This window comes from Anneissia japonica, unplaced genomic scaffold (assembly GCF_011630105.1).
Source record: "Anneissia japonica isolate Jap-2015-1 unplaced genomic scaffold, ASM1163010v1 scaffold17412_len611537_cov169, whole genome shotgun sequence".
Taxonomy (NCBI): domain Eukaryota; kingdom Metazoa; phylum Echinodermata; class Crinoidea; order Comatulida; family Comatulidae; genus Anneissia; species Anneissia japonica.
Window position 1 is genome coordinate 452,916 of NW_022695890.1, and position 15,021 is coordinate 467,936.

The 15,021-nt window shown below is 35.0% G+C and overlaps 1 protein-coding gene and 1 long non-coding RNA gene across 3 annotated transcripts in view; one reads left to right on the plus strand and one right to left on the minus strand.

Moving 5' to 3' along the window:
• Positions 1 to 3,312, plus strand: part of LOC117101603 — a 24,556-nt gene extending 21,244 nt beyond the window's left edge. For both annotated transcript variants that reach the window (XR_004444292.1, XR_004444293.1), the window contains exon 6: positions 1,815 to 3,312. The gene's annotated coding sequence lies outside the window, so the exon portion shown is untranslated. The remainder of the gene's footprint in view (positions 1 to 1,814) is intronic.
• Positions 3,313 to 5,012: 1,700 nt separating this feature from the next.
• LOC117101622 lies at positions 5,013 to 8,310 on the minus strand. The gene is made up of 3 exons (XR_004444295.1): positions 8,264 to 8,310; positions 6,651 to 6,763; positions 5,013 to 5,289 (listed from the first exon to the last, which is right to left on the minus strand). It is a non-coding gene; the product is annotated as an uncharacterized LOC117101622 (long non-coding RNA).
• Between the last annotated feature and the right edge of the window lie 6,711 nt (positions 8,311 to 15,021).

Below are 15,021 nucleotides of genomic sequence, written 5' to 3' on the forward strand. Positions count from 1 at the left end.
TGTGTATACAGTAGATTAATAATGTTTAATATAATATATTTTATACAGTAGATTGATAATGTTTACAGGTAATATAATATATTTTCCTGTTTTTCCATTTGCATAACCTTCTGTATATTTTTCATTTGTTCATATTTTCCTACAATGACAGGCTACACATTTGAGCTAGGTGAAGGGGATAACCCCAAACAAGTTACTCCGTTAACCTCTGGCGTCATAATGTCCAGTGTGGCTTGGGGGATGGGAGAGGATGACCGTCCATTAATACCACCGCAATCTCAAGATCCTAATGCTGTCAGGTGAGCATTGCTGTGACATCTCTTACTTGCCTTCAATTTATATATTTGTCGTAGACCTGGAGGAGTTTGACTTCAGTAGCAATCAAAAAATAGCTTAGATACACCAATGTTCATATCTTCAGGTTGGATCAATGTGTATACAGTAGATTAATAATGTTTAATATAATATATTTTATACAGTAGATTGATAATGTTTACAGGTAATATAATATATTGATTGTGGATTTAGCATTCATTACATATGGCGAAAATTGGCAACTTTGTGTTTCCAAGGATTCATCTTTGTGAGTGGATTACTCCAGTATTTTATATCCTATTTACTGTTTTTTTTTTTTATTATTATTTTAATAATTTGCGATGCTTTTGTATGTTATGTTATTTATTTACTTAAATACATATATTTTGTCCAATATAGAAAATGTTTTTATTCATAACTTAAAGATAATCAACTTTATTTTGATTCTCCAGAGCTCAGCAGCAATATCTGTCTCTTATACACATCTAGATGTGTATAAGAGACTGGTGTAGAATAGTCTTTTAAGAACATTTCCAGAAAAAAAATAATCTGATACGATCCTTTGCTACGAAGTTATGGATTTTTAAATAACACAAGTACAATAATTTAGCCTCAAACCTTATTTTATTTTTGTTTGTTACGCACCACTGACTTGATCAATTGGCCCCAAAGATCTTATAAACACAAGATAGCGTTCTCCGCGATTTACGCGTGCAAATTCTGTAATAAGGCATGAATGGCGTCCTCTTGCTAAATTGGAAACTTTTGACCCTTGACCGCTCTTACCACACCGTACACCGCGCGACTTTACCCTAGGGTATCAATCCTGTAAACAGCAGAACAGGAACCCGACGCTTCTATTTGTTACGCGTAATTCGCGGAGAACGCTATCTTGTGTTTATAAGATCTTTGATTGGCCCCAAGATGACAGATTGAGGGCGTCCAGTAGTCACGTGACCTTAAACGCTCATGTCGCAACTTCTATATACAAACTCTACCTCTCGTAAAGGAGAAAAACCATCGTCGGGGAGGAAACAGCCTTCAGTAAAGTTTTACAGAATATGAGACTATAAAATTAATTAAATAAGCATTTCAAATTATAAATTGTCCGGACCTGTCTAGGTATTTGTATTGTTGGGGGAATCCCTTTATATCTTTAAGGGAAGAACAGTATTTTCCGTTAGGTCTTGCGTCCTTTTATTGTTACAATCATTTATGTTTTTTCCAAATTTCTTTTTTTTTTGTTTTACTGCTGCTTCTTATTTTCCAGTGTGTATTTTTTTTTTCTTTCTCTTATTGTAAATGTTGTGTGTATTGTACCAAATATGAGATTATTCTGATCACACTCACTATGGCCATTTGGTAATTTAGTTTCCTTATTGTTTTACTTGCCATCCATTTTTATCAGTGCCTTCTTTCTTTTAATTAAATATGCTTTAATATACTATTTTTCCATGCTTTTATAATCAAATGTAATTTTAATTTGTTTTCAATTTCAGATTGCGAAGCATAATGATAGTGTTCATCTTGAAAAGCCTAGAGGTCAAAGACCAGATGAAGAAATGGCAAAGAAAAGCATCTACATTCAAGAAACTTTTTATTAAAAAATATAATAAAAATATTGAATAATACATAGTTGAATTTTATTAATACTCAGGGATGTAAATTTAATGTTTTATTCTTGTTTAAGCTTAAATTGGTCTTTGTATGTATAATCTCCAGTTAGTGGATGTTTTTTTCTCTGTTGGTTGATGATTGAATAATAAAATAACAAAAATCAAATGAACTACAAATAATGAAAACTGACTGTGTGGTTTTAATTAACATTTATTTTGCAATTCTCTCATAAATACAATTTAAATGACAAAGAAGAACAGACAAGAAGATAAACTATACCCCTTACACAACATGTAACAAAAAATCAACAAAATAGTAAACAAAGATCAATATTGGCCTAGTTATGTATCAACTGAACACTACATACATTGACAACAGAAGATAATTTTAGACCTTTGTAATTTTTACATAGACCTTTGTAATTTTTACATAGAATATATGGGATATTTTCCCAGAAACAAAACCTCAGTTTTTGGTTTAGATACAGCAGCAATATTTGACATCAATGTACATCACTCAGCAACTAGAGAAATCCAGCACTTTCCATGGTGTAGAAAATATGAATATTCAGTAGTTCATTACAAAACTAATTTACAGTGGAAATTAATCAACAATAAGACAATCAAAAAACATGCACAACTGGTCTCAATCACATTATAAATTCAAAAAAATTAGGGATAAAATTGAGGGCGCTACATAGTAAATATAAATATTCAGTAGCAAATTACGAGACCAATTTACAGAGGAAAATAATCAGCCATAAGACACCAGGGTGTAGAAAAGCATAAAGGTCCTTACAATTATTATTATTGGAAAATATGAATATTCAGTAGTAAATTACGACACCAGTTTACAGTGAAATAAATCAGCAATAAATACGACAATCACAAAAATATACAGAACTGGTTTTGCATATACTGTATTATAAAATTCAAACAAAGTAGTAAAAAATTGAGGGCGCTACACAACCCGGTTGAAAATTTGCTTAGGAAAATATGAATATTCAGTGTTAAGTCTATTATAAATTTGAACAAAGTAGGGATAAAATTGAGGGCGCTACATAATAATTAATTATGACACCAGTTTACAGTGGAAATTATTCAGCAATAAAACAACCACCACAATAACATTCACAACCGGAATTAAATTTAAAGCTTTGATTCAAAGTAGTGATGAAATTGAGGGCGCTACACAAATACATGGTCGTAAATTTGCTTAGTATATATGAATATTCAGTGGTTAGAACTCATTATATTTCAAAAAAAGTAGAAATGAAATTGAGGGCGCCACCTAGTAAATATGAATATGCAGTAGTTAATTTTAACACCAGATTACAGTGGTAATTATTCAGCAATAAAGCAATCGCAATAACATGTTTACTAGCAATAAAAAAAAAATCACACCTTAAAGTAGGAATAAAAGTGAGGGCGCTATATAGTAAATATGAATATTCATTATGTGAAGCGCTTAGAGGCATTGTAAATGCATAACAATGACATATTATTATTATTATTAGTTAATTACGACACCAGTTTACTGCAGAAATTACTGAACCATAAACTGGTCTACATAAATTAAAAGTAAGGATACATTTGAGGGCGCTACATACATTTGACAAAATTGAGGGCAATATATAATAAATATGAATATTCATTAGTTAATTACGACACCAGTTTACTGCGGAAATTACTCAACCACAAACTGGTTATATAAATTCAAAGTAGAAATACATTTGAGGGCGCTACATACATTTGATCCAAATTACACCATTTATTTAGAAAAAAAAAAAAAGTAACACAGAGGGCGGTATTAAACCCTGCAATCAATTTGCATTGTTAACATGAATATTCATTAGCTTTGAAAACCTGTCGCTTACCATCCACAAATTAACACAATCTCTCAGATTCACTTGGTTAGCTCAGTGGTTAGTGTTATGGATTATAACCTTGAGGTTACTAGGTTCAAGTCACACAAATATCTTTTTATTTATTTTTTTTTAAAGTAAACATTAATTAAATGTCGTTTAACACTTAGAAATTAACACACTCTCTCAGATCCACTTGGTTAGCTCAGTGGTTAGTCTTACGGACTATAACCTTGAGGTTACTAGGTTCAAGCCAAACAAAAACTGTTTTTAATGTTTTTTAATTAAACATTAAGTGTGGTTTACCACTTAGAAATTAACACAGTCTTTTAGTGAGACAGTTGGCTTGGAGGTAGACGCTCTGCTTCCTAAACTTGGTACATAGGTTCAAGTCTCACCACGGACAGGCACTTGGTACGGACAGGGCTACGGACAGGGCAGGCGTCTCCAGCAGACGCCACGGACAGGGCAGGAGTCTCCGGCAGACACCACGGACAGGGCAAGCGTCGCCACGGACAGGGCAGGCGTCGCCACGGACAGGGCAGGCGTCGCCACGGACAGGGCAGGCGTCGCCGGCAGATGCCACAGACAGGGTAGGTGCGAAGGATCGATGCCACAGACAGGGCAGGCGCGAGGGATTGACGCCACTGAGATACAATTTTTGGTTTTTTTCCCCATTTTTTTTGTTTTTTTTTTGTTTTTTTTGTAAAATTGGCAAAAAAAACAAAAATCCCTAGATTTGAACCACCAACATTTAGGTCTGAATCCAACATCACTAACCATTGCACCACAGACACATCTGACATAAAGTAATTAATTCTAAATGGTAAACCTTACACCAGTTACGACTACAAAAATAAAAAAAAAAAAATTATCTGTTGTTTACTAATGCAAAGCACTGTAGAACAACCGAAATATGTTGTTTTTTAGTGCTAAACAATGTAAAACAACAGAATAAATCACTAAAAACAAAAAAGAATAGTTTTATGGATTTTATGTATGCAAAAATATTACAAAGTCTGAGAGTAACAGCACAACCCCCTTCTCATGATTGAATAATAACAGTGTTATAACAACATAGCAGGGTGGGGGGTGGTTGGTGGGTCGGGACATATAAAATCATTATTTCACGACCATTATTATAATATACAATAATGGATTGATTTAAATATTTATGCATGCTTAACTGAGACTTAAAATATTTAATGGTGTCTCATCCGAAAGACAGTTGCTACCACCGGTTTAGCCGACAGAGTTACCACCAGTTAAGCCAATTAAACTACCATAAGTCTAGGCATCAGAATTATGATATGTTTTGTAAAATCTAAATTTAAAAAGGACACTAAAATAGCAAGTAATATTATTTTCAATTAATAACTGTCATGTATAAATTACATACTTTGAAAACAACATTCCAATTACGAAAAGAAAACGAGAAATCCAGTAGGTTGCTGAGGTTTTGCGTTTATACCAAGTTAACTTGTGACAAATACCTGCAAAGACAGAAAGCGTTTATAATGTTATTAAGTTTCATCGGTTGACAATGGCACCTCATCCCTTAATCTGTTCAAATTCTTTCAAGAAATACTATAAGTCTACTTGCTATCTCCCTACTGTGGCTTTCTGATATGATAGACAATTGCGGCACTTTGGGGTAAAAAAAAAACCACAATTTGAAAGGAAAATTATATGTATTGCTTACTTATTAACAAACTCTAAAATTTAATAAATAAACCTTTCAAATCCCTAAATTGTCATATTTTCGGGGGCTTCACCCCCCCCAGGACCGCTTTCCAAAGGTTTTTAACGACGCCCGACCACGGCCACTTTTTTCTCGTCGAGGATATCAGCTCCCTTGTCAGGAATCCTGCACCGCCACAGGTGATAGATCAGTGGGGAGCAGGTGGGGGTGGGGGAAGGAGGAATTTTACCTGAAGTTTTCTATTGACTACGAACACAACGCTTCATCCCTCATGCCAATTTTTGTTTTAAAAAATGCCAAAAGACGGACACCTATGATGTTTTTTTTCTGCCATTTTAACAGTGTGGTAGTAGTAGTAGGCTCAGCTAGAACTGCCAGTGCTACCCATGCTTGAAAATGTCTGTGAAAGTCCCTCTTTGGACCCCCTCTATTTCAAATTCCTGGATCCACCACTGGGTTGGTAGAAGCCATTTTCAGGAGATTGTTTGTTTGTTTGTGTTATTGTTTTTTACCAAACACACATAAAATATAAATTAATCAATGATAAATATTACAATTGAAATTACATTTTATAAACAAAAAGAAAAGTGTGCGGTAGCAGGTCAAAAAAAGTTTGTTTTACAAACTTATTTTGACCTCCTACCGCACACTTTTCTTTTTACAAACTTTAAGACATGACCACCAATAATAAATAATAATAATATAATGAATATAATAATAATAACAATAACAACAACAATAATAACAGCAATAATAATAATACTGATGACAAAATAATATATATATATATATATATATATATCTGTCTCTTATACACATAAAATAATGAGTGTCATAATAACAATAAGTCAATAATTACAATAAGATAATCGCCATGCATTTTGCATCAGAAGAATTAATACAAAGTGAATTAATACGAAGTGATGCCTGCCCCAACCCAATGCGCTGCACGTCCCAAACACCTGCGAAAAAAAACTCACTGGTTAGTTGAAGGTCGTGGGCTCAATTCCTACCTGAGTCATTTACAGAATGTTTCCCACAAGTACCTGGGAACGCACTGAGGACCCAGCACACAGAACACGCCAAGTAGGGCAAACATCACTTCGTACAATGAGATAAATAATATAACAAATAATATAACAAGAGGCTTACCTGCCATATACTGAGACCAGAAATTTACAGTGGCTGATTTAGGAATTCGAAGAGGGTGTGGGCAGCGGGACTTTCACAGATGTAGGTAGGCCTCAACCCAACCATGGATGGAGCTGAGGAGGAACATATATGATTATGGCACTCTTAGACATAAATTTTAGAATATAATTTTCTTTATTTCCAATTTTGTTTAATAATTTGCAAAATGTAGGGACCGGCTGTCTCCCACACCTCCCTGTCTCCCACACCTCCCCCTCCAGCCAGGAAATGGAATACAAATTTTTGTGCCTCTGCTCATGAAAGTGTCTTGAAAACATGCCTCCAGCAACAAAGGTTATCTGTTTTTTTTTTAATTTCTTTGCCCAAAAATGCTTCTGGGAAGTTCATGTTTCCTCTGACTGCCAGTCACGCACTTTGTTCAGCCCTGCCCCTGCCCTCCCCCACCCACTTTGAATCACCCACTGATCTGTAGATAGGGCCTAAAAAATAATAAGCATTTTTTTGGCCTTCTTTTTGTTAAATGATAAAATGGGGCGGGTGGAAAAAGATTTTTTTTTTTTTTCACGATTACTCATCAGATAGAAATAAACATAACCCACAGTTGACATTTTGCAAATGAATGTAGACTAGACAACAACTTTAGACAACATTGTAGGGTATCTGGCAAAAAATAAATATAGTTTCACTAATATTTTTTTTTTAATTTGTAAAAAAAAAAGCTAAAAAAAACCAAAAAATAAATGTTTTTGTTTTGCCGCCCCTATTTTTTTTCAGTGAGTTAGGGGCGGGTGTGAGGAGAGCAAACAAAAAATTATTTTTTTTGGCATAGTGTGGTACCCATCGGCACTGATTTCCATGCTAAGACAAAATATGATGATAAAATATTGAAAACATGCAATGAATTTGAGGGAGATTAGTTATTTCCTGGGAGATTCTTGCTTAAAGGAGTGTAGAAGTTCGTTCAGATTTCTAGGAGACTCCCGCGAGTTCCAGGAGGCTTGTGACCCCTGCCTGGATGATGTCAATAAAAAATTTGAGTGTATACGAGGGGCCCCTTAATGCCATGGTGTGAGATCTAATCACATGGTCATAAATAATGATGAAGAAATAAGATAATCTTATAGTGATATTTCATGGCAGCAGAAGGCTGGGGTGGATGCTGGGTTTGGTGGTCTTAATTGTGTAAGGGGATGGGGGATGGGGGGTGTCAGATGATTGCACAGTCTCCACCCCTTCATATACCCCAGGAAAGCATGGTAAAACAAAATTTTTTCTTTCAAAATTGATCTTTCGGGTTTTTTTCACACAACAGGCCCCATAGAAATAAAAGAATCATAAAAAAGTAATATAATGCCTTCACAACAAGCCCTTCTCTAAGCGCCAGGCATTAAAACCCCAACTACCAGGACACTAGCGCGCTTACTCACTGCAGCAAGCAGCGGTAGCAATATAGGGACGGGCCTAAAGGTCTACTACAATTATATAGGTCTTGCATTACATCTAGATCTATAGACTATACATTTACTTTAATGAACAGTGAGTATTATAGCTTTCAAAATCCAGAAACTTATGTTATATATTGCGTTATATATTGTAAAATGTTTCAGACTTACTCGACGGTTTCTCCTACACTGGTGGTTTTGTTTATTGTTTTTGTTTTGAACCATAGCGCCCCCACAAATAAAAATCACATTTTTCGTAAGTACCCAGTGTTCCGTCCTCAGCTAAACTTCAGTGAAAAATCCGTCCTTTCCATATTTAAGCCAATACATTTCTTTCTTTAAAAAAAATACCTATTTCTTATTTTAATTTAATGATTGGGGTCATACTAATTACCGTCGTCGTTGACGGTTGTTTGTTGACGGTAATTAGTAAACGGTGTAGGCCTATCATACGAATTACCGTCAACAAGTTGTTGACGGTAATTAGTATGAATTACCGTCAACAAGTTGTTGACGGTAATTAGTATTAATGTACATGCATACTAATTAGGCCTACCGTCAACAAGCGTTGTTGATGGTATTTAGTAGGCCTAGGCCTGTCTGTATACAGAAATACTAATTACCGTCAACAACGATATAGATATAGGCCTAGGCCTAATTACCGTCAACAACGATCTATTAGTAAAATTCTGGACACCAAATTTATTTTTTGTCTGATTTCGAACAAAGTGAACAGCGGCGCGAAAAATACTTGGTAAAATGATAAAATCAGAAAAATATAGGAATCAACTCGAGCACCACCCCCCCCCCCCCCCCCCCCCCCCCCCCCCACACAAAAAAGATGATCCGACCCCCGTGAAAATGTTTATTCCTAGATTGCAGGAAATGAGCTTTCCCGACTTCCTAAAATTTCTTAATTAACGACAAAATTATCAAATACTGTAAACTAATCAGCTCCCATAATTATAAAAACTATTCACTATCCTTAACGTGATACCAAACCTAGTTAACAAGAAACGGATTCATTAACATCTCATCACAACGTAAATACGGGACTCGAGAATGTTCGTTTCCCGATCAGAAAAACAAAGCCACATTTTCAACAGTCTCGGCTACTGCAATCGATTCGTGCTTTATTTCGTTAATTTCCAACTCTTCAAAAACATCGATATATACAAAATACGATCAAATTGTTAATGAAAATTAGAAATAGGCCTAACCTTGAATTCCTTGATGTAGGCCTATATCAGACCACAACGTAAAATTGCACCCTACGTAAAATTCTGGACATCAAATTTACTTTTCGTCTGATTTCGGAACAAAATGAGCAGCGGCGTGAAGAATACTTGGTAAAAATTTATAAAATCAGAAAAATAAGAGGAATCGACTCGAGCACCCCCCCCCCCACACACACACATAAGGAAGACACGATGAGTTTCGTGTCCGTATTAATTATTTACGCTCTTGAGATAGACGTGCTAAAATTACTTAATTAACGACAAAATTATCAATTACTGTGAACTAATCAGCTCCCATAATTATAAAAATTATTCACTATCCTTAATGTGGTGCCAAGTCTAATTAACAATACAATAGAAACGGAATCATTAACAATTCATCACAACGTAAATACGGAACTCGAACATTTTCGTTTCCCGATCAGGCAACAAAATCACATTTTGAACAGTCTCGGGAACTGCAATCGATTTGTACTTTATATTGTTAATTTCCAACTCTTAAAAAACATCGATATATACGGTACAAAATGTGATTAAATTGTTAATGAAAATTTGAACTAACCTCCTTGAATTACTTAAAGAATATCAGACCACAACGTAAAATTGCACTCTACGTAAAATTCTGGACACATAATTTACTTTTCGTCTGATTTCGGAACAAAATTAGCAGCGGCGCGAAGAATGCTTGGTAAAATGATAAAATTAGAAAAATAGAGGAATCGACTCGAGCACCCCCAACATAAACAAGACACGATGAGTTTCGTGTCCGTCTTAATTATTTACGTTGTTGGGATAAACGTTCTAAAATTTCTTAATTATCGACAACATTATCAATTACTGTAAACTAATCAGCTCCCACAATTATAAAAACTATTCACTATTCTTAATGTGGTACCAAGCCTAGTTAACAATACAATAGAAACGGATTCATTAACAACTCATCACAATGTAAATACGGAACTCGAAAATTTTCGTTTCCCGATCAGGCAACAAAATCACATTTTCAACACTGTCGGCACTGCAATCGATGCGTGCTTTATTTTGTTAATTTCCAACTCTTAAAAATTATCCGTATATACAAAATACGATCAAATTATTAATGAAAATTAGAACTAACCTTGAATTACTTAAAGAATATCAGACCACAACGTAAAATTGCACCCCACGTAAAATTCTGGACACATAATTTACTTTTCGTCTGATTTCGGAACAAAATTAGCAGCGGCGCGAAGAATGCTTGGTAAAATGATAAAATTAGAAAAATAGAGGAATCGACTCGAGCACCCCCAACATAAACAAGACACGATGAGTTTCGTGTCCGTATTAATTATTTACGTTGTTGGGATAAACGTTCTAAAATTTCTTAATTAACGACAACATTATCAATTACTGTAAACTAATCAGCTCCCATAATTATAAAAACTATTCACTATCCTTAATGTGGTACCAAGCCTAGTTAACAATACAATAGAAACGGATTCATTAACAACTCATCACAACGTAAATTGAGAATTTCGGTTTCCCGATCAGACAACAAAGCCACATTTTGAACAGTCTCGGCTACAACAATCGATTCGTGCTTTATTTTGTTAATTTCCAACTCTTAAAAATTATCGGTATATACAAAATACGATCAAATTATTAATGAAAATTAGAACTAACCTTGAATTACTTAAAGAATATCAGACCACAACGTAAAATTGCACCCTACGTAAAATTCTGGACACTAAATTTGCTTTTCGTCTGAGTTCGAACAAAATGAGCAGCGGCGCGAAGAATGCTTGGTAAAATGATAAAATTAGAAAAATAGAGGAATCGACTCGAGCACATCTAATATAAACAAGACACGATGAGTTTCGTGTCCGTATTAATTATTTACGTTGTGGGGATAAACATGCTAAAATGTCTTAATTAACGAAAAGATTATCAAATGCTGTAAACTAATCAGATCCAATAATTATAAAAACTATTCACTATCCTTAATGTGGTACCAAGCCTAGTTAACAATACAATAGAAACGGATTCATTAACAACTCATCGCAACGTAAATACGGAACTCGAGAATTTAGGTTTCCCGATCAGGTAACAAAGCCACATTTTTAACAGTCTCGGCTACTGCAATCGATTCGTGCTTTATTTTGTTAATTTCCCATCAACTCATCAAAACCATCGATATATACAAAATATGATCAAATTGTTAATGAAACCTTGAATTCCTTGATGAATATCAGACCACAACGTAAAATTGCACCCTACGTAAAATTCTGGACATCAAATTTACTTTTCGTCTGATTTCGGAACAAAATGAGCAGCGGCACGAAGAATGCTTGGTGAAATGATAAAATCAGAAAAATAGGGGAATCGACTCGAGTACCGGGGGTACTCGAGGGGGGCAGATGAGTTTCAAAACATTCTTTATCCAGAATAGTCATAATCACGAAAAATGTACATGAAAAACCAGATCACATCCTAAAAAACAAACAGCAGTCACTAAGACATACATCAGGAGCCGACTAGATGGAATTAAATGTCATACCCAGGGAAGGGCACAGATCTGTTGTTCTCTTATACACATCTAGATGTGTATAAGAGACAGATTTTGAGTGATCCCAGGAAAGAATTTGTATTGGCTCAAGAATAAGCTTTAAAATTTTAACACTGTGTACAAAGGGGGGAGCCGCGGCTCCCACGGCTCCCCCCCCCCCCTGGATACGTCCCTGGGATAAACAGCTCCCATAATTATAAAAACTATTCACTATCCTTAATGTGGTACCAAGCCTAGTTAACAATACAATAGAAACGGATTCATTAACAACTCATCACAACGTAAATACGGAACTCGAAAATTTTCGTTTCCCGATCAGGCAAGAAAGCCACATTTTCAACAGTCTCGGCTACAACAATCGATTCGTGTTTTATTTTGTTAATTTCCAACTCTTAAAAATCATCGGTATATACAAAATACGATCAAATTATTAATGAAAATTAGAACTAATTTTTAATTACTTAAAGAATATCAGACCACAACGTAAAATTGCACCCTACGTAAAATTCTGGACACCAAATTTGCTTTTCGTCTGATTTCGAACAAAATGAGCAGCGGCGCGAAAAATGCTTGGTAGAATGGTAAAATCAGAAAAATATAGGAATCGACTCGAGCATCCCCCCACATAAACAAGACACGATGGGTTTCGTGTCCGTATAAATTATTTACGCTTGGGGATAAACATGCTAAAATTTCTTAATTAACGAAAAATTATCAAATACTGTAACCTAATAAGCTCCCATAATTAATAATTATAAAACTATTCACTATCCTTATTGTGGTACCAAGCCTAGTTAACAATACAATAGAAACGGATTCATTAACAACTCATCACAACGTAAATATACGGGGCTCGAACATTTTCGTTTCCCGATCAGGCGAAAAAGCCACATTTGAACAACAGTGTCGGCTACTGCAATCGATTTGTGCTTTATTTTGTTAATTTCCAACTCTTAAAAATCATTGGTATATACAAAATATTATCAAATTGTTAATGAAAATTAGAACTAACCTTGAATTCCTTGATGAATATCAGACCAGAACGTAAAATTGCACCCTACGTAAATTTCTTGACATCAAATTTACTTTTCGTCTGATTTCGAACAAAATGAGCAGCAACAAGAATGCTTGGTAAAACGATACAGTCAGAAAAACAGAGGAATCGACTCGAGCACCCCCCAACATAAACAAGACACGATGAGTTTCTTCCGTCTTAATTATTTACGTTGTTGGGATAAACGTGCTAAAATTTCTTAATGAACGACAAAATTATAAATTACTGTAAACTAATTAGCTCCCATAATAATACAAAAAACTATTCACTATCCTTATTGTCGAGTTCAAATACAGCTTTTATTATGTAAATGTAAGCTTAATATTGATCATTAATTTTCAAATATTCACCTTTGAATAAAAAAATTAATTTGTACGGATTTACCGGAGTCAAGTCTGAATACATTTTTTATGAACATGCATCCTGTTCATTCGTACACAATAGTGTAATGGTTATCGATGTAGGATTTCACGCTAGATTTGTCGGGTTCGATTCTCTAGAGAACAAACTTATTTTTTTTTTTAATGTTTAAAAAAAAAGTAAACATAAGAGTGTTTAAAAACTTACAAATCAACATGTACCAAAAATGGCTCAATGTATAGAGGCAAGCATTACGAAATTCTAGACACGGGTTCTAGACGCCGGCACCGCAAACGGACCCGGGCACGGCACGGACAGGGCACGCCATACGCGATGGCACTCGGACAGGGCACGCCATACGCGATGGCACTCGGACAGGGCACGGTTATTATGTAGACCCTATAGCGGGTTAGGTTAAGTTAGTAGGTTAAGTTTGTAGTTTAATGTTACAGTAGCTAAGGACGAAGGATGGTAACAAGCGCGGACAGACACAAACAGCTGGAGACTGCACGAGGACTTACGATGTACAAGGCAATTCATCAGAAGGACGCACATCTCGGGACATCAAAGGTTATAACTCTGGCATCGACATTCTAGGCGCACGTGCGTCCCTACACGCTGAACGTCACAAAAACCATAGCAACCAGACCACGCGCGTGTTAGTTGCCATGATAATCGCGCGTCGTGCGGTGATTACAAAGGACTAATGATATTTTGCACTAACATTAGACCATGGAGCTATTAAACGGACTGAAAGAACAACTAAAATTAAAAAAGCAAAATAACAACATTCATCAATTTTAAAGCTATGCGTTTCTTCCGGTGAGGCGCTTAATTTGGGCTATTTATTTATTTATTTATTTTTTGTTATTGTGAAATTTGAAAATTTTTAATCGTTTTATAGAGTAGGCCTATTTTATCCTTTTTATTTTTATTATTGAAAAATGTTTTGTATTTTTATATGAAATTTTTATATCTTATATATTTATTGTGTTTGAAGCCTGCCTCCTTTTTGTCTGTTTTTTTGGTGTGTTCATAATTGTAATCAGTTAAGGCGAATAAATAAATTGAATTCAATTCAATTAAAAATGGATACGTATACTCAAATAGAAATGTGGAAATAACCCTACAACACATAATTATCGTCAAAATGTCATTGCATAATCATAAATTCTTACTGATGCCAAAGGTTTAACAACATGTAATTCAACCGGTGTAGAAGTACAACGTTAACATGAATATTTAATTATGCACATTATTTCAAAATCAACTTAATTGTACCATCAACACAACATCCGCTTAAGTGCACCATCACCTCAACATCATCTTAATGGCAACATTATCACAACATCCTCTTAATGCCACTATCTTCTCAACTTCATCTTAATGGTACCATCATCTCAACATCTTCTTAATGGCACCATCATCGCAACATCTTCTTAATGGCACCATCATCTCAACATCTTCTTAATGGCACTATCATCTCAACATCATCTTAATGGCAACATTATCACAACATCCTCTTAATGCCACTATCTTCTCAACTTCATCTTAATGGTACCACCCATCTCAACATCTTCTTAATGGCACCATCATCGCAACATCTTCTTAATGGCACCATCATCTCAACATCTTCTTAATGGCACTATCATCTCAACATCTTCTTAATGGCACCATCATCTCAACATCCTCTTAATGCCACTATCTTCTCAACTTCATCTTAATGGTACCA